This window comes from Hypomesus transpacificus, unplaced genomic scaffold, assembly GCF_021917145.1.
Source record: "Hypomesus transpacificus isolate Combined female unplaced genomic scaffold, fHypTra1 scaffold_268, whole genome shotgun sequence".
Classification (NCBI taxonomy): domain Eukaryota; kingdom Metazoa; phylum Chordata; class Actinopteri; order Osmeriformes; family Osmeridae; genus Hypomesus; species Hypomesus transpacificus.
Genome location: NW_025813794.1, coordinates 12,501 through 32,463, shown reverse-complemented (window position 1 = coordinate 32,463; position 19,963 = coordinate 12,501). Strand labels below are relative to the sequence as shown.

The following is a 19,963-nucleotide window of genomic DNA, read 5'->3' as shown; positions in this document are numbered from 1 at the left end:
GAACTGCAAGGATAAACATCATGCTGAAAAGCTCTGTGCCATGTATGATGATATTGTCAAATGTCTTTATGCTTCCAGTGAACCTTTTATTAATCACAAGAGTAAGGTCCCTAACGCACGGCCTGTCTGGTATGAGTTTGTGTCTGAGCAACATGCTGCTGCTAGAGAAGCCTTTAGAGTCTGGTCAGAGGCAGGCAGACCCAGACAGGGAGTGCTGCTTGATAACAAAAACCTCACAAATGCTAGATTTAAATATGCACTCGTTTCATTAAGAGAAATGAAAACACAATGAGAGCAGACTCGCTGGCCAGAAAGATGCAGAATAACAATCTTACTGACTTCTGGAAGGAGGTCAAGATCATAAATAATAACAGAACTCCCCTCCCTTCTGATATCAAAGGGGTTAGTTGTCCAGAGAAGATTGCTGATCTATGGCATGAGCACTACAGTAAACTGTTTAATTGTGTTCAAAGTAACACAGTGAGAATTGATAATGAATATAAAGGTATCTCTGCAGACTTGATAGTTAGATCAGTAGATATTTATGATGCCATCCACATGCTACACAACAACAAAGCTTGTGGTATGGATTGCATTTCTGCAGAGCATCTAAAAAATGCCAGTTATAGACTCAGTCCATTTCTAGCCATGTGTCTCACTGGAATTATGGTTCATGGTGTTCTACCGAACTCTATTATGTCAGTACTGTTAGTGCCTGTTGTTAAAGATAAGGCTGGTAAACTGAACAGCATAGACAACTATCGACCCATTGCATTGGCCAGTATCTTGTCTAAAGTGTTTGAGAGAATTATTTGATTCAAATTGGAAATGTATATTCTGACTGCAGACAATCAGTTTGGTTTTAAAAGAAAACATGGTACTGATCTCTGTATCTATGCTCTGAAGGAGATTGTCTCAGGTACACAAGTCTTAATTCATCTGTATTTTTATGCTTTATTGATGCTTACAAAGCTTTCGATCGAATTTGTCATGAAAAACTGTTTATGAAGCTAATAGCGAGAGGTGTCCCTAAACCTCTTGTGAGGATTTTGGTGTTCTGGTATGCCAATCAAACTTTTCATGTTAAATGGGACAATGTCGTATCAGCTCCTTTCCATGTTGGTAACGGAGTTCGACAAGGAGGAATTTGATTTCCCTTTTTGTTTAATATGGATATGGACGACTTATCAAGCCAGCTGAATAAGACAAATACAGGCTGTTTTGTTGGTGAATCTATTGTCAATCATCTGATGTACGCAGATGATCTGGTTCCACTCAGCCTGTTGCAACAGATGCTATGGGTGTGCTCTCAGTATGGCTTAGATCATGATATAAAATATAATGCAAAGAAAAGCCACATAATGATAGTCAGAAGTAATCAGGACTGGAAATTAACCTTCCCTACCTTTTATTTATCTGGAAGTCCCCTTGGTATTTGTGAGGAAATAAAATATCTGGACCATGTCATTTCTGATGATTGGACAGATGACAACGATATGTATCAACAGCGCTGTAAAATATATTCTCAGGCCAGTATGTTATTAAGGACATTTTCTATGTACTCAGATTCAGTTAAATGTTCCCTGTTTAGAACCTACATAACACCATTGTACACTGCTCATTTGTGGTCTATGTACAGGAAAAGGAGTATACAGATACTGAAAGTAGCCTACAATGATGCTTTTAGATTGCTACTTAATGTGCCAAGGTGGCATAGTGCTAGTCAGTTGTTTGTGTCTAAGCACGTACCAACCTGTAAGGCAATCCTGAGACAACTGATGTATGGTTTCAATGATGCTTTTAGATTGCTACTTAATGTGCCTAGGTGGCATAGTGCTGGTCAGTTGTTTCTGTCTAAGCATGTACCAACCTGTAAGGCACTCCTGAGACAACTTATGTATGGTTTCATGTGTCGACTGGACAAGTCTGAGAACTGAATAGTAGAGGCTCTGGTCAACCCTCTAAAGAGCTGCTATCGATTACTTGGAACTTAAGACTACATTGGCACAAAAGTCTTCATACTTTTTATGCACTGTATTATCTATGTTTGATGTTTTCGTTTTACTCTCTTTTTTATAGCTCTATGTCTGTTATTTTATGTGGAACTTGGCGTCTGAAATAAAGATTTATATATATAAATACTTATATATATATCAATGTTTCAGGATTTGTATAACCTTTTACCATTGCATACAAAATTGGAAATGCAATACTAAAAAGATCAGCTTTTGTTAAGAGATCCAAGATTACAAGATCCACAAGGCCTTTGCTAGAAACCAAGGAATGAGTGGGGGCTTGGTCAGCCCACACTCTCCTGAAATGTTGCGTGTGCGTCTTGCCAAGCCCGCGCGTGTGTAAGTTAAGGCTGAGTGTGTGAGGATGTGGAGCACGCGCGGGCAGGAGGAGGGGAGACATTCATTGGAAATTTGTCTAGAAATTAGCCAAGCAAGCATGTTTCAAATATTCACCAAAAATCGACCTTTGATCTTACAGTCAACTTTTTTCACAGATTTGTGTTATAAACATTCTCAAGAGTCTTCATATGAACTTGTGATTGAATCAGAGTATCAGTTTTTGACTGGCTGATGTGTAAAGCATTATTTTAGCGTTAGCGATAAGTTCAATTTGCTTTATATCAATCATTTTTGGAGATATGAAGTTGCCTTTGCACACGGTAACATGTTGTAGTGTCTTCCATCGATATACCAAGTTTCGTGTTGATATCTCAAAGATTTGCTGAGACATGACTTCACATCCTGTTTGGCGGCTTTTCTGATGAATTTGATTGGCTTTAACGGACAAACAGTCGTGAGGATCAAAATTCTTTTCGATAACTTTTGTGAGGCTTGGTCTGAAGATCATCTCTGGTAACTTTGAAAAAGATATGACAAAAATTGTAGGAGGAGTAGGCTTTCAAAGGTTTTTGATAAAACCGGAAATAGCGGAAAATCTATATAACCGGAAATTGACGCCATGGTGTGCATTGAACTCGGCTTGATCCAGGGAATCCAAAGGTACCTCATTTTTGAAAATCGGTCATACGGTTCAAAAGTTGCGTGTGTAAACACAAGTCCAACTTTGACCCGTTGGTGGCGCTGGAGTGGTCTAATGGGAGACATGAAACTTGGTGTAGGTATAGAATCAACTGTCCTTAATAAGTGTGCCAAATTTCACAAAAAGTTGTCGAAGGGTTCTAGGGGCTGCCATTGACTTCCATGGAACAAGAATAATAATAATAAATATAACTGCAAGCAGTAATGGCGGATTCCTCCAAACATTGCGAACCATTGAAAAATGTATATTCTTGACAAATTGGAACTGTATAGAAAAATCTATGCTGCAGAATTACCAATGGGATACCAAATCTGAAATATAATACCATCAAGATCCACAAGGGCCTTTATTTCAACCCAAGGAGTGAAGGGAGGGGGCTTGGTTAGCCTATCCATTCCAGAAAGCCTTTGTGCTTTAGGGCGTGGAATGTAGCGCCACCTATGGGTAATGGTGGGACAGTTGTGGTGTGGTAATTACCCTTGGTCTATACTTTCAAAAAAGCTCGACCAGAGCATACCCCCCACTCTCAGGGTACCGAGCTTCAGCTCAGTCATGATGCTGGGATGAATGTAGGCCTATATGTAGAGACCAGGGAGACAGACACACCGGCCAGCTGCCCTGATGGGTCCGTGGTAGATCATTAATGCGGGTTGTATCCTACAACGCTCGTGGCCTCCGAGTAGGACATACTGCTGCTGATAGATCAAGACGTTTGGTGGTGGACACATTGCTGGACGAGAGTGACATTGTCTGCCTTCAAGAAACCTGGATGGCCAAGCAAGATCTGGACAAATTGAACTCCCTACACAAGATGTTTCATAGTGCTGGAGAGTCCACTACCAATCTCAGCATGAGAATGGTTTGTGGGAGGATAGCTGGTGGTGTAGCTATACTGTGGAACATAAAATATGACCCAACGGTAAAGGTGGTGTGGCTTAACGTTGACTGGGCTATTGGGTTGGAGTTTAATCACAATGAAAATAAATTTACTATTGTAAATGTGTACACACCATATGAATCCTATGACCATGAGGATGAATTTCAGAACAGGTTAGCTTTTATTCAGTCCTTCATAGAGGACAATAGTTCATGTTGTGTCTATGTCATGGGTGATTTTAATGCTGAAATGTCAGATAAGCGTTTATTCGCACAACATCTGCAGCAGTTCTGTAATGAAACTAAATTAATTATATCAAGCGTTATTGCCTGATACAAGTTTTACCTATATAAGTGAAACGTGGCACACAACTTCCTGGCTAGACCATATTGTAACCACAGCCGATGCTCATGACTCACTGGAAAGTATAGAGATGTGTTATGGGCTGGCCACCACTGATCACATACCAGTTGCTATGCTGCTAAATGTTGAGATTGTACCCTTGTTGCTGGCCCCCCAAGAAAACTGGACTGGTCAAAATTGACCAAAGAGGTTCGGCACAGATATTCTCTATTAACTGACAGCTTACATAGTGATGTTGCATTTTCTAGGGATGCCCTAATGTGCACGGATATGAACTGCAAGGATAAACATCATGCTGAAAAGCTCTGTGCCATGTATGATGATATTGTCAAATGTCTTTATGCTTCCAGTGAACCTTTTATTAATCACAAGAGTAAGGTCCCTAACGCACGGCCTGTCTGGAATGAGTTTGTGTCTGAGCAACATGCTGCTGCTAGAGAAGCCTTTAGAGTCTGGTCAGAGGCAGGCAGACCCAGACAGGGAGTGCTGCTTGATAACAAAAACCTCACAAATGCTAGATTTAAATATGCACTCGTTTCATTAAGAGAAATGAAAACACAATGAGAGTAGACTCGCTGGCCAGAAAGATGCAGAATAACAATCTTACTGACTTCTGGAAGGAGGTCAAGATCATAAATAATAACAGAACTCCCCTCCCTTCTGATATCAAAGGGGTTAGTTGTCCAGAGAAGATTGCTGATCTATGGCATGAGCACTACAGTAAACTATTTAATTGTGTTCAAAGTAACACAGTGAGAATTGATAATCAATATAAAGGTATCTCTGCAGACTTGATAGTTAGATCAGTAGATATTTATGATGCCATCCACATGCTAGACAACAACAAAGCTTGTGGTATGGATTCCATTTCTGCAGAGCATCTAAAAAATGCCAGTTATAGACTCAGTCCATTTCTAGCCATGTGTCTCACTGGAATTATGGTTCATGGTGTTCTACCGAACTCTATTATGTCAGTACTGTTAGTGCCTGTTGTTAAAGATAAGGCTGGTAAACTGAACAGCATAGACAACTGTAGCGCCTCTCTAGTTTGGTGGATTTGTAATGAGAGGTGGCTAACCTGAGTTCGTTAGTAATTGTTACTAACTTAAACCAATTTAACATATGAAAAAAACAATACAACCAACTGTTAAACAAAAACAGGAAAGATTTACTTCAGACAAAAAATCAGTTCTTCAGTTATTGGTTCAACATTTACATGACATCGTAATGCACATGGACACACAATACAAACTAGCCGGCAATGCTAACTACACGAATACCTTAATTCAGTACAGTTCTACGGTGCAGGCCTGAGTGTAGCTCGTGTGCGTTGTAGCCGTAAACAAAATGGCTGTTTCGCCAGGATGGCACAAAATAACAAGGAGCTGGTACCTCGGATCAGCAGTGCGGTAGCACACGCACTGCGGCAGAAGGGCGGCAGCAGGTGAAGGAGAGACCGACCAAATACTCTCGTGGATTTACGAGACGAACCAACTCAGGAAGAAGACTGAGGACGACGACAATCCCGACCTCCACCGGCTCCAACCTGGCACTCGCTGTCGCTAGTCTGGCGGCAAAGCCCGTGCTTAATCCAAAACCGCCAACAGCCAAACTCCTCTTTCTGGGTTATTGTTGTTGGTTGAGATATTCACCCAACAATATAAACATAACACCACTAATGATAATATAAAATCTTCACTCTTGGTATTTTACCGTACGCTACAATTTTCTTCTCCCTCCAACTCCTCCGCTCGCTCTGTCTTTTTCTACTCCAACCTCATCTACCCCAACTTCCCGTGTTACCCTGCCCTTTGACCTCAAACCGGATTGGCTTAACATCATAATCAAAATTAAAGCAACAACATAGATTCACAAAACATTCATCTTACTCTCTTCATATTTGTAACCGGTACATTTTAACATGCGTTTTTTAAACAACAGATATACATTTCCAAATGCTGTATTCAGTAAAACATGAACAATATGCATTTCTCATCAAATCAAAATCATACTCTCAAACCTTAAAGTCTATTTATTAAACTATGAACTTAAGTATTATGTATTCAAACTTTTATATTTATGTAATAGGATTGTTTCAACAGAAATGTTTACCACCCGGGCTACACAACTATCGACCCATTGCATTGGCCAGTATCTTGTCTAAAGTGTTTGAGAGAATTATTTGATTGAAATTGGAAATGTATATTCTGACTGCAGAAAATCAGTTTGGTTTTAAAAGAAAACATGGTACTGATCTCTGTATCTATGCTCTGAAGGAGATTGTCTCAGGTACACAAGTCTTAATTCATCTGTATTTTTATGCTTTATTGATGCTTACAAAGCTTTCGATCGAATTTGTCATGAAAAACTGTTTATGAAGCTAATAGCGAGAGGTTTCCCTAAACCTCTTGTGAGGATTTTGGTGTTCTGGTATGCAAATCAAACTTTTCATGTTAAATGGGACAATGTTGTATCAGCTGCTTTCCATGTTGGTAACGGAGTTCGACAAGGAGGAATTTGATTTCCCTTTTTGTTTAATATGGATATGGACGACTTATCAAGCCAGCTGAATAAGACAAATACAGGCTGTCTTGTTGGTGAATCTATTGTCAATCATCTGATGTACGCAGATTATCTGGTTCCACTCAGCCTGTTGCAACAGATGCTATGGGTGTGCTCTCAGTATGGCTTAGATCATGATATAAAATATAATGCAAAGAAAAGCCACATAATGATAGTCAGAAGTAATCAGGACAGGAAATTAACCTTCCCTACCTTTTATTTATCTGGCAGTCCCCTTGGTGTTTGTGAGGAAATAAAATATCTGCCATGTCATTTCTGATGATTGGACAGATGACAACGATATGTATCAACAGCGCTGTCAAATATATTCTCAGGCCAGTATGTTATTAAGGACGTTTTCTATGTGCTCAGATTCAGTTAAATGTTCCCTGTTTAGAACCTACATAACACCATTGTACACTGCTCATTTGTGGTCTATGTACAGGTAAAGGAGTATACAGATACTGAAAGTAGCCTACAATGATGCTTTTAGATTGCTACTTAATGTGCCAAGGTGGCATAGTGCTAGTCAGTTGTTTGTGTCTAAGCACGTACCAACCTGTAAGGCAATCCTGAGACAACTGATGTATGGTTTCAATGATGCTTTTAGATTGCTACTTAATGTGCCTAGGTGGCATAGTGCTGGTCAGTTGTTTCTGTCTAAGCACGTACCAACCTGTAAGGCACTCCTGAGACAACTGATGTATGGTTTCATGTGTCGACTGGACAAGTCTGAGAACTGAATAGTAGAGGCCCTGGTCAACCCTCTAAAGAGCTGCTATCGATTACTTGGAACTTAAGACTACATTGGCACAAAAGTCTTCATACTTTTTATGCACTGTATTATCTATGTTTTATGTTTTCGTTTTACTCTCTTTTTTATAGCTCTATGTCTGTTATTTTATGTGGAAATGGGCGTCTGAAATAAAGATTTATATATATATAAATACATATATATATATCAATGTTTCAGGATTTGTATAACTTTTTACCATTGCATACAAAATCGGAAATGCAATACTAAAAAGATCAGCTTTTGTTAAGAGATCCAAGATTACAAGATCCACAAGGCCTTGGCTAGAAACCAAGGAATGAGTGGGGGCTTGGTCAGCCCACACTCTCCTGAAATGTTGCGTGTGCGTCTTGCCAAGCCCGCGCGTGTGTAAGTTAAGGCTGAGTGTGTGAGGATGTGGAGCACGCGCGGGCAGGAGGAGGGGAGACATTCATTGGAAATTTGGCTAGAAATTAGCCAAGCAAGCATGTTTCAAATATTCACCAAAAATCGACCTTTGATCTTACAGTCAACTTTTTCACAGATTGGTGTTATAAACATTCTCAAGAGTCTTCATATGAACTTGTGATTGAATCAGAGTATCAGTTTTTGACTGGCTGATGTGTAAAGCATTATTTTAGCGTTAGCGATAAGTTCAATTTGCTTTATATCAATCATTTTTGGAGATATGAAGTTGCCTTTGCACACGGTAACATGTTGTAGTGTCTTCCATCGATATACCAAGTTTCGTGTTGATATCTCAAAGATTTGCTGAGACAGGACTTCACATCCTGTTTGGCGGCTTTTCTGATGAATTTGATTGGCTGTACCGGACAAACGGTTGTGAGGATCAAAATTCTTTTCGATAACTTTTGTGACGCTTGGTCTGAAGATCATCTCTGGTAACTTTGAAGAAGATATGACAAAAATTGTAGGAGGAGTAGGCTTTCAAAGGTTTTTGATAAAACCGGAAGTAGCGGAAAATCTATATAACCGGAAATTGACGCCATGGGGTGCGTTGAACTCGGCTTGAACCAGGGAATCCAATGGTACCTCATTTTTGAAAATGGGTCATACGGTTCAAAAGTTGCGTGTGTAAACACAAGTCCAACTTTGACCCATTGGTGGCGCTGGAGTGGTCTAATGGGAGACATGAAACTTGGTGTAGGTATAGAATCAACTGTCCTTAATGAGTGTGCCAAATTTCACAAAAAGTTGTCGAAGTGTTCTAGGGGCTGCCATTGACTTCCATGGAACAAGAATAATAATAATAATAAAACTAACAATAACAATAGGTTTCCTCCTGACGGAGGAATCCTAAATATAACTGCAAGCAGTAATGGCGGATTCCTCCAAACATTGCGAACCATTGAAAAATGTATATTCTTGACAAATTGGAACTGTATAGAAAAATCTATGCTGCAGAATTACCAATGGGATACCAAATCTGAAATATAATACCACCAGGATCCACAAGGGCCTTTATTTCAACTCAAGGAGTGAAGGGAGGGGGCTTGGTTAGCCTATCCATTCCAGAAAGCCTTTGTGCTTTAGGGCGTGGAATGTAGCGCCACATATGGGTAATGGTGGGACAGTTGTGGTTTGGTAATTACCCTTGGTCTATACTTTCAAAAAAGCTCGACCAGAGAATACCCCCCGCTCTCAGGGTACCGAGCTTCAGCTCAGTCATGATGCTGGGATGAATGTAGGCCTATATGTAGAGACCAGGGAGACAGACACACCGGCCAGCTGCCCTGATGGGTCCGTGGTAGATCATTAATGCGGGTTGTATCCTACAACGCTCGTGGCCTCCGAGTAGGACATACTGCTGCTGATAGATCAAGACGTTTGGTGGTGGACACATTGCTGGACGAGAGTGACATTGTCTGCCTTCAAGAAACCTGGATGACCAAGCAAGATCTGGACAAATTGAACTCCCTACACAAGAACTTTCATGGTGCTGGAGAGTCCACTACCGATCTCAGCATGAGAATGGTTTGTGGGAGGATAGCTGGTGGTGTAGCTATACTGTGGAACATAAAATATGACCCAACGGTAAAGGTGGTGTGGCTTAACGTTGACTGGGCTATTGGGTTGGAGTTTAATCACAATGAAAATAAATGTACTATTGTAAATGTGTACACACCATATGAATCCTATGACCATGAGGATGAATTTCAGAACAGGTTAGCTTTTATTCAGTCCTTCATAGAGGACAATAGTTCATGTTGTGTCTATGTCATGGGTGATTTTAATGCTGACATGTCAGATAAGTGTTTATTCGCACAACATCTGCAGCAGTTCTGTAATGAAACTAAATTAATTATATCAAGCGTTATTGCCTGATACAAGTTTTACCTATATAAGTGAAACGTGGCACACAACTTCCTGGCTAGACCATATTGTAACCACAGCCGATTCTCATGACTCACTGGAAAGTATAGAGATGTGTTATGGGCTGGCCACCACTGATCACATACCAGTTGCTATGCTGCTAAATGTTGAGAGTGTACCCTTGTTGCTGGCCCCCCAAGAAAACTGGACTGGTCAAAATTGACCAAAGAGGTTCGGCACAGATATTCTCTATTAACTAATTCTCGGATATGAACTGCAAGGATAAACATAATGCTGAAAAGCTCTGTGCCATGTATGATGATATTGTCAAATGTCTTTATGCTTCCAGTGAACCTTTTATTAATCACAAGAGTAAGGTCCCTAACGCACGGCCTGTCTGGAATGAGTTTGTGTCTGAGCAACATGCTGCTGCTAGAGAAGCCTTTAGAGTCTGGTCAGAGGCAGGCAGACCCAGACAGAGAGTGCTGCTTGATAACAAAAACCTCACAAATGCTAGATTTAAATATGCACTCGTTTCATTAAGAGAAATGAAAACACAATGAGAGCAGACTCGCTGGCCAGAAAGATGCAGAATAACAATCTTACTGACTTCTGGAAGGAGGTCAAGATCATAAATAATAACAGAACTCCCCTCCCTTCTGATATCAAAGGGGTTAGTTGTCCAGAGAAGATTGCTGATCTATGGCATGAGCACTACAGTAAACTATTTAATTGTGTTCAAAGTAACACAGTGAGAATTGATAATCAATATAAAGGTATCTCTGCAGACTTGATAGTTAGATCAGTAGATATTTATGATGCCATCCACATGCTAGACAACAACAAAGCTTGTGGTATGGATTCCATTTCTGCAGAGCATCTAAAAAATGCCAGTTATAGACTCAGTCCATTTCTAGCCATGTGTCTCACTGGAATTATGGTTCATGGTGTTCTACCGAACTCTATTATGTCAGTACTGTTAGTGCCTGTTGTTAAAGATAAGGCTGGTAAACTGAACAGCATAGACAACTGTAGCGCCTCTCTAGTTTGGTGGATTTGTAATGAGAGGTGGCTAACCTGAGTTCGTTAGTAATTGTTACTAACTTAAACCAATTTAACATATGAAAAAAACAATACAACCAACTGTTAAACAAAAACAGGAAAGATTTACTTCAGACAAAAAATCAGTTCTTCAGTTATTGGTTCAACATTTACATGACATCGTAATGCACATGGACACACAATACAAACTAGCCGGCAATGCTAACTACACGAATACCTTAATTCAGTACAGTTCTACGGTGCAGGCCTGAGTGTAGCTCGTGTGCGTTGTAGCCGTAAACAAAATGGCTGTTTCGCCAGGATGGCACAAAATAACAAGGAGCTGGTACCTCGGATCAGCAGTGCGGTAGCACACGCACTGCGGCAGAAGGGCGGCAGCAGGTGAAGGAGAGACCGACCAAATACTCTCGTGGATTTACGAGACGAACCAACTCAGGAAGAAGACTGAGGACGACGACAATCCCGACCTCCACCGGCTCCAACCTGGCCCTCGCTGTCGCTAGTCTGGCGGCAAAGCCCGTGCTTAATCCAAAACCGCCAACAGCCAAACTCCTCTTTCTGGGTTATTGTTGTTGGTTGAGATATTCACCCAACAATATAAACATAACACCACTAATGATAATATAAAATCTTCACTCTTGGTATTTTACCGTACGCTACAATTTTCTTCTCCCTCCAACTCCTCCGCTCGCTCTGTCTTTTTCTACTCCAACCTCATCTACCCCAACTTCCCGTGTTACCCTGCCCTTTGACCTCAAACCGGATTGGCTTAACATCATAATCAAAATTAAAGCAACAACATAGATTCACAAAACATTCATCTTACTCTCTTCATATTTGTAACCGGTACATTTTAACATGCGTTTTTTAAACAACAGATATACATTTCCAAATGCTGTATTCAGTAAAACATGAACAATATGCATTTCTCATCAAATCAAAATCATACTCTCAAACCTTAAAGTCTATTTATTAAACTATGAACTTAAGTATTATGTATTCAAACTTTTATATTTATGTAATAGGATTGTTTCAACAGAAATGTTTACCACCCGGGCTACACAACTATCGATCCATTGCATTGGCCAGTATCTTGTCTAAAGTGTTTGAGAGAATTATTTGATTGAAATTGGAAATGTATATTCTGACTGCAGAAAATCAGTTTGGTTTTAAAAGAAAACATGGTACTGATCTCTGTATCTATGCTCTGAAGGAGATTGTCTCAGGTACACAAGTCTTAATTCATCTGTATTTTTATGCTTTATTGATGCTTACAAAGCTTTCGATCGAATTTGTCATGAAAAACTGTTTATGAAGCTAATAGCGAGAGGTGTCCCTAAACCTCTTGTGAGGATTTTGGTGTTCTGGTATGCCAATCAAACTTTTCATGTTAAATGGGACAATGTTGTATCAGCTGCTTTCCATGTTGGTAACGGAGTTCGACAAGGAGGAATTTGATTTCCCTTTTTGTTTAATATGGATATGGACGACTTATCAAGCCAGCTGAATAAGACAAATACAGGCTGTCTTGTTGGTGAATCTATTGTCAATCATCTGATGTACGCAGATTATCTGGTTCCACTCAGCCTGTTGCAACAGATGCTATGGGTGTGCTCTCAGTATGGCTTAGATCATGATATAAAATATAATGCAAAGAAAAGCCACATAATGATAGTCAGAAGTAATCAGGACAGGAAATTAACCTTCCCTACCTTTTATTTATCTGGCAGTCCCCTTGGTGTTTGTGAGGAAATAAAAGATCTGCCATGTCATTTCTGATGATTGGACAGATGACAACGATATGTATCAACAGCGCTGTCAAATATATTCTCAGGCCAGTATGTTATTAAGGACGTTTTCTATGTGCTCAGATTCAGTTAAATGTTCCCTGTTTAGAACCTACATAACACCATTGTACACTGCTCATTTGTGGTCTATGTACAGGTAAAGGAGTATACAGATACTGAAAGTAGCCTACAATGATGCTTTTAGATTGCTACTTAATGTGCCAAGGTGGCATACTGCTAGTCAGTTGTTTGTGTCTAAGCACGTACCAACCTGTAAGGCAATCCTGAGACAACTGATGTATGATTTCAATGATGCTTTTAGATTGCTACTTAATGTGCCTAGGTGGCATAGTGCTGGTCAGTTGTTTCTGTCTAAGCACGTACCAACCTGTAAGGCACTCCTGAGACAACTGATGTATGGTTTCATGTGTCGACTGGACAAGTCTGAGAACTGAATAGTAGAGGCCCTGGTCAACCCTCTAAAGAGCTGCTATCGATTACTTGGAACTTAAGACTACATTGGCACAAAAGTCTTCATACTTTTTATGCACTGTATTATCTATGTTTTATGTTTTCGTTTTACTCTCTTTTTTATAGCTCTATGTCTGTTATTTTATGTGGAACTTGGCGTCTGAAATAAAGATTTTTATATATATAAATACATATATATATATCAATGTTTCAGGATTTGTATAACTTTTTACCATTGCATACAAAATCGGAAATGCAATACTAAAAAGATCAGCTTTTGTTAAGAGATCCAAGATTACAAGATCCACAAGGCCTTGGCTAGAAACCAAGGAATGAGTGGGGGCTTGGTCAGCCCACACTCTCCTGAAATGTTGCGTGTGCGTCTTGCCAAGCCCGCGCGTGTGTAAGTTAAGGCTGAGTGTGTGAGGATGTGGAGCACGCGCGGGCAGGAGGAGGGGAGACATTCATTGGAAATTTGGCTAGAAATTAGCCAAGCAAGCATGTTTCAAATATTCACCAAAAATCGACCTTTGATCTTACAGTCAACTTTTTCACAGATTTGTGTTATAAACATTCTCAAGAGTCTTCATATGAACTTGTGATTGAATCAGAGTATCAGTTTTTGACTGGCTGATGTGTAAAGCATTATTTTAGCGTTAGCGATAAGTTCAATTTGCTTTATATCAATCATTTTTGGAGATATGAAGTTGCCTTTGCACACGGTAACATGTTGTAGTGTCTTCCATCGATATACCAAGTTTCGTGTTGATATCTCAAAGATTTGCTGAGACAGGACTTCACATCCTGTTTGGCGGCTTTTCTGATGAATTTGATTGGCTGTACCGGACAAACGGTTGTGAGGATCAAAATTCTTTTCGATAACTTTTGTGACGCTTGGTCTGAAGATCATCTCTGGTAACTTTGAAGAAGATATGACAAAAATTGTAGGAGGAGTAGGCTTTCAAAGGTTTTTGATAAAACCGGAAGTAGCGGAAAATCTATATAACCGGAAATTGACGCCATGGGGTGCGTTGAACTCGGCTTGAACCAGGGAATCCAATGGTACCTCATTTTTGAAAATGGGTCATACGGTTCAAAAGTTGCGTGTGTAAACACAAGTCCAACTTTGACCCGTTGGTGGCGCTGGAGTGGTCTAATGGGAGACATGAAACTTGGTGTAGGTATAGAATCAACTGTCCTTAATGAGTGTGCCAAATTTCACAAAAAGTTGTCGAAGTGTTCTAGGGGCTGCCATTGACTTCCATGGAACAAGAATAATAATAATAATAATAATAAAACTAACAATAACAATAGGTTTCCTCCTGACGGAGGAATCCTAATAATAAAACTAACAATAACAATAGGTTTCCTCCTGACGGAGGAATCCTAATAATAAAACTAACAATAACAATAGGTTTCCTCCTGACGGAGGAATCCTAATAAAACTAACAATAACAATAGGTTTCCTCCTGACGGAGGAATCCTAATAATAATAAAACTAACAATAACAATAGGTTTCCTCCTGACGGAGGAATCCTAATAATAATAAAACTAACAATAACAATAGGTTTCCTCCTGACGGAGGAATCCTAATAATAATAAAACTAACAATAACAATAGGTTTCCTCCTGACGGAGGAATCCTAATAAAACTAACAATAACAATAGGTTTCCTCCTGACGGAGGAATCCTAATAATAATAAAACTAACAATAACAATAGGTTTCCTCCTGACGGAGGAATCCTAATAATAATAAAACTAACAATAACAATAGGTTTCCTCCTGACGGAGGAATCCTAATAATAATAAAACTAACAATAACAATAGGTTTCCTCCTGACGGAGGAATCCTAATAATAATAATAATAAAACTAACAATAACAATAGGTTTCCTCCTGACGGAGGAATCCTAATAATAATAAAACTAACAATAACAATAGGTTTCCTCCTGACGGAGGAATCCTAATAATAATAAAACTAACAATAACAATAGGTTTCCTCCTGACAGAGGAATCCTAATAATAATAAAACTAACAATAACAATAGGTTTCCTCCTGACGGAGGAATCCTAATAATAATAATAATAAAACTAACAATAACAATAGGTTTCCTCCTGACGGAGGAATCCTAATAATACTAACAATTACAATAGGTGCCTCGCAGCTTCGCTGCTTGGCCCCTAATAATACTAACAATAACAAAAGGTGCCTCGCAGCTTTGCTGCTTGGCCCCTAACAATAGGTTTCCTCCTCACGGAGGAATCCTAAATATAGCTGCAAGCAGCAATGTGGTGGCCACGCAGTCAAATGACCCATAAAACACTTTAGAAATCCTCAGAACAGGGTTCCGAGTGCATGCAGCAAGTTTGGTGTGAATCCATCAAAGATTTGCTGAGATACGACCCAACTTCCTGTTTGATGGCTTAATTACACATTTTGATTGCAGGTACCGGGCAAACGGTTGTGAAAATCAAACAATCATGTGATGGCCTTTGTGAGGCTTGGTCTGAAGATAATCTCTGCGAAATTTGGTGAAGATTGGACAACATGTGTAGGAGGAGTAGAGAAAAAACATTTTTCAATGAATTCAAAATGGCGGCCGCATCAATTCGGCCATTATCACAAATGATGATGGGTCACACAGGGGACGTCCCAAGATATCATGAAACAAAGGAATCACTTAATAAAGGCAAACAAATCAACAGTTATTGGCCAAAACACATTTTTGCTTCCTGCGGCCACGCCCAGTAATGACATGACACCAAATTAATTGGACAGCCTCAGAAGAGGGTTCCGAGTCATCACACCAGGTTTGGGGTTGATTTCTTAAAGATTAAATGAGATATGATCCAACTTCCTGTTTGGTTGCTTTGTTGCCAATTTTGATTGGCTGTACCGGAAAAACAGTTTTGAAAATCAAATATCCTTTGATAACTTCTGTGAGGGTTGGTCTGATGATGATGTTTGCCAATTCTGGGGAAGATTTGACAAAAATTGAGGGAGGAGAAGCAAAAAAACGTTTTTTCACAAAATTGCAGAAAATCTATATAACCGGAAATTGACGCCATGGTGTGCGTTGAACTCGACTCAATCCAGGGAATCCAACCGTACCTCATTTTTGAAAATCGGTCATACGGTTCAAAAGTTACGTCTTTTCGTCTAAACATGTTATGTGAAAACAAATCAGTCAACCAAAACACTAACAGAAACGTGGCTCGTGGTTTGATTCACGCTTTTCAGTGCGGTGCTTCTGATTAACCATGTTTTGTGAAAATAAATTGATGAACCAAAACAGCCACAGAAATGTGGCTCGTTGGTCTCGGGGTATGATTCTCGCTTTGGGTGCGAGAGGTCCCGGGTTCAAATCCCGGACAAGCCCTTTAGAGTACATTGACAAAGGAAGGTACCTGTTGGCGAGAGATCCTGTTTAAACACAAGATCAGTCCTTTACCCAACTTAGTTTAGGGTGATTTACTGGGAGAGTTGCTCTTTTTGTCTAAACATGTTATGTGAAAACAAATCAGTCAACCAAAACACTGACAGAAACGTGGCTCGTGGTATGATTCACGGTTAGGGTGCGGAGCTTCTGTCTAACCATGTTTTGTGAAAACAAATTGATGAACCAAAACTGCAACCAAATCGTGGCTCGTTGGTCTAGGGGTATGATTCTCGCTTAGGGTGCGAGAGGTCCCGGGTTCAAATCCTGGACGAGCCCTTTAGAGTACGTTGACAAAGGAAGGTACCTGGTGACAAGGGTTCCTGTTCAAATTCAAGATCAGTCCTTTACCCAATGTGGTTTGGGGTGATTTACTGGGGAAGTTGCTCTTTTTGTCTAAGCATGTTATGTGAAAACAAATCAGTCAACCAAAACACTGACAGAAACGTGGCTCGTGGTTTGATTCACGCTTTTCAGTGCGGAGCTTCTGATTAACCAGATTTTGTGAAAACAAATTTGTCAAGCAAAACAGCCACCAAAATGTGGCTCGTTGGTCTAGGGGTATGATTCTCGCTTTGGGTGCGAGAGGTCCCGGGTTCAAATACCGGACGAGCCCTTTAGAGTACGTTGACAAAGGAAGGTACCTGGTGACGAGAGATCCTGTTTAAATCCAAGATCAGTCCTTTACCTAACGTGGTTTGGGTTGTTTTACTGGGAGAGTTGCTCTTTTCGTCTAAACATGTTATGTGAAAACAAATCAGTCAACCAAAACACTGACAGAAATGTGGCTCGTGGTATGATTCACGCTTAGGGTGCGGAGCTTCTGTCTAACCATGTTTTGTGAAAAAAATTTGTCAAGCAAAACACCCACCAAAATGTGGCTCGTTGGTCTAGGGGTATGATTCTCGCTTTGGGTGCGAGAGGTCCCGGGTTCAAATCCTGGACGAGCCGTTTAGAGTACATTGACAAAGGAAGGTACCTGTTGACGAGAGATCCTGTTTAAACCCAAGATCAGTCCTTTACCCAACGTGGTTTGGGGTGATTTACTGGGAGAGTTGCTCTTTCTGTCTAAGCATGTTATGTGAAAACAAATCAGTAAACCAAAACACTGACAAAAACGTGGCTCGTGGTAGGATTCACGCTTTTCAGTGCGGAGTTTCTGATTAACCATGTTTTTTGAAAATAAATTGATGAACCAAAACAGCTACCAAAATGTGGCTCGTTGGTCTAGGGGTATGATTCTCGCTTAGGGTGCGAGAGGTCCCGGGATCAAATCCCGGACGAGCCCTTTAGAGTATATTGACAAAGGAAGGTACCTGGTGACGAGAGATCCTGTTTAAATCCAAGATCAGTCCTTTACCTAACGTGGTTTGGGTTGTTTTACTGGGAGAGTTGCTCTTTTCGTCTAAACATGTTATGTGAAAACAAATCAGTCAACCAAAACACTGACAGAAACGTGGCTCGTGGTATGATTCACGCTTAGGGTGCGGAGCTTCTGTCTAACCATGTTTTGTGAAAAAAATTTGTCAAGCAAAACACCCACCAAAATGTGGCTCGTTGGTCTAGGGGTATGATTCTCGCTTTGGGTGCGAGAGGTCCCGGGTTCAAATCCTGGACGAGCCCTTTAGAGTACATTGACAAAGGAAGGTACCTGGTGACAAGAGATCCTGTTTAAACCCAAGATCAGTCCTTTACCCAACGTGGTTTGGGGTGATTTACTGGGAGAGTTGCTCTTTTTGTCTAAGCATGTTATGTGAAAACAAATCAGTAAACCAAAACACTGACAAAAACGTGGCTCGTGGTAGGATTCACGCTTTTCAGTGCGGAGTTTCTGATTAACCATGTTTTTTGAAAATAAATTGATGAACCAAAACAGCTACCAAAATGTGGCTCGTTGGTCTAGGGGTATGATTCTCGCTTAGGGTGCGAGAGGTCCCGGGATCAAATCCCGGACGAGCCCTTTAGAGTATATTGACAAAGGAAGGTACCTGGTGATGAGAGATCCTGTTTAAACCCAAGATCAGTCCTTTACCCAACGTGTTTTGGGGTGATTTACTGGGAGAGTTGCTCTTTTCGTCTAAACATGTTATGTGAAAACAAATCAGTCAACCAAAACACTGACAGAAACGTGGCTCGTGGTTTGATTCACGCTTTTCAGTGCGGAGCTTCTGATTAACCAGATTTTGTGAAAACAAATTTGTCAAGCAAAACAGCCACCAAAATGTGGCTCGTTGGTCTAGGGGTATGATTCTCGCTTTGGGTGCGAGAGGTCCCGGGTTCAAATACCGGACGAGCCCTTTAGAGTACGTTGACAAAGGAAGGTACCTGGTGACGAGAGATCCTGTTTAAATCCAAGATCAGTCCTTTACCTAACGTGGTTTGGGTTGTTTTACTGGGAGAGTTGCTCTTTTCGTCTAAACATGTTATGTGAAAACAAATCAGTCAACCAAAACACTGACAGAAACGTGGCTCGTGGTATGATTCACGCTTTTCAGTGCGGAGCTTCTGATTAACCATGTTTTTTGAAAATAAATTGATGAACCAAAACAGCTACCAAAATGTGGCTCGTTGGTCTAGGGGTATGATTCTCGCTTAGGGTGCGAGAGATCCTGGGTTCAAATCCCGGACGAGCCCTTTAGAGTACGTTGACAAAGGAAGGTACCTGGTGACGAGAGATCCTGTTTAAATCCAAGATCAGTCCTTTACCTAACGTGGTTTGGGTTGTTTTACTGGGAGAGTTGCTCTTTTCGTCTAAACATGTTACGTGAAAACAAATCAGTCAACCAAAACACTGACAGAAACGTGGCTCGTGGTATGATTCACGCTTAGGGTGCGGAGCTTCTGTCTAACCACGTTTTGTGAAAAAAATTTGTCAAGAAAAACAGCCACCAAAATGTGGCTCGTTGGTCTAGGGGTATGATTCTCGCTTTGGGTGCGAGAGGTCCCGGGTTCAAATCCTGGACGAGCCCTTTAGAGTACATTGACAAAGGAAGGTACCTGGTGACAAGAGATCCTGTTTAAACCCAAGATCAGTCCTTTACCCAACGTGGTTTGGGGTGATTTACTGGGAGAGTTGCTCTTTTTGTCTAAGCATGTTATGTGAAAACAAATCAGTAAACCAAAACACTGACAAAAACGTGGCTCGTGGTAGGATTCACGCTTTTCAGTGCGGAGTTTCTGATTAACCATGTTTTTTGAAAATAAATTGATGAACCAAAACAGCTACCAAAATGTGGCTCGTTGGTCTA

At 40.4% G+C, this 19,963-nt stretch overlaps 10 non-coding genes across 10 annotated transcripts in view; all 10 read left to right on the top strand.

The window, feature by feature from the left end:
* The first annotated feature begins 16,922 nt into the window (after nucleotides 1–16,922).
* On the top strand, nucleotides 16,923–16,994 carry trnap-agg. Its single transcript has one exon. It is a non-coding gene; the product is annotated as a tRNA-Pro (tRNA).
* A 265-nt stretch (nucleotides 16,995–17,259) lies between these two features.
* On the top strand, nucleotides 17,260–17,331 carry trnap-ugg. The gene has a single exon. It is a non-coding gene; the product is annotated as a tRNA-Pro (tRNA).
* A 263-nt stretch (nucleotides 17,332–17,594) lies between these two features.
* trnap-ugg lies at nucleotides 17,595–17,666 on the top strand. The gene has a single exon. It is a non-coding gene; the product is annotated as a tRNA-Pro (tRNA).
* Nucleotides 17,667–17,931: 265 nt separating this feature from the next.
* trnap-agg lies at nucleotides 17,932–18,003 on the top strand. Its single transcript has one exon. It is a non-coding gene; the product is annotated as a tRNA-Pro (tRNA).
* Nucleotides 18,004–18,266: 263 nt separating this feature from the next.
* trnap-ugg lies at nucleotides 18,267–18,338 on the top strand. Its single transcript has one exon. It is a non-coding gene; the product is annotated as a tRNA-Pro (tRNA).
* Nucleotides 18,339–18,603: 265 nt separating this feature from the next.
* trnap-agg lies at nucleotides 18,604–18,675 on the top strand. The gene has a single exon. It is a non-coding gene; the product is annotated as a tRNA-Pro (tRNA).
* A 265-nt stretch (nucleotides 18,676–18,940) lies between these two features.
* On the top strand, nucleotides 18,941–19,012 carry trnap-ugg. The gene has a single exon. It is a non-coding gene; the product is annotated as a tRNA-Pro (tRNA).
* Nucleotides 19,013–19,277: 265 nt separating this feature from the next.
* Nucleotides 19,278–19,349, top strand: trnap-agg. The gene has a single exon. It is a non-coding gene; the product is annotated as a tRNA-Pro (tRNA).
* Nucleotides 19,350–19,612: 263 nt separating this feature from the next.
* trnap-ugg lies at nucleotides 19,613–19,684 on the top strand. The gene has a single exon. It is a non-coding gene; the product is annotated as a tRNA-Pro (tRNA).
* Nucleotides 19,685–19,949: 265 nt separating this feature from the next.
* trnap-agg overlaps nucleotides 19,950–19,963 on the top strand; it is a 72-nt gene continuing 58 nt past the window's right edge. Inside the window, exon 1 of the tRNA in view lies at nucleotides 19,950–19,963. This exon is cut by the window's right edge and continues 58 nt beyond it. This is a non-coding gene — a tRNA (tRNA-Pro).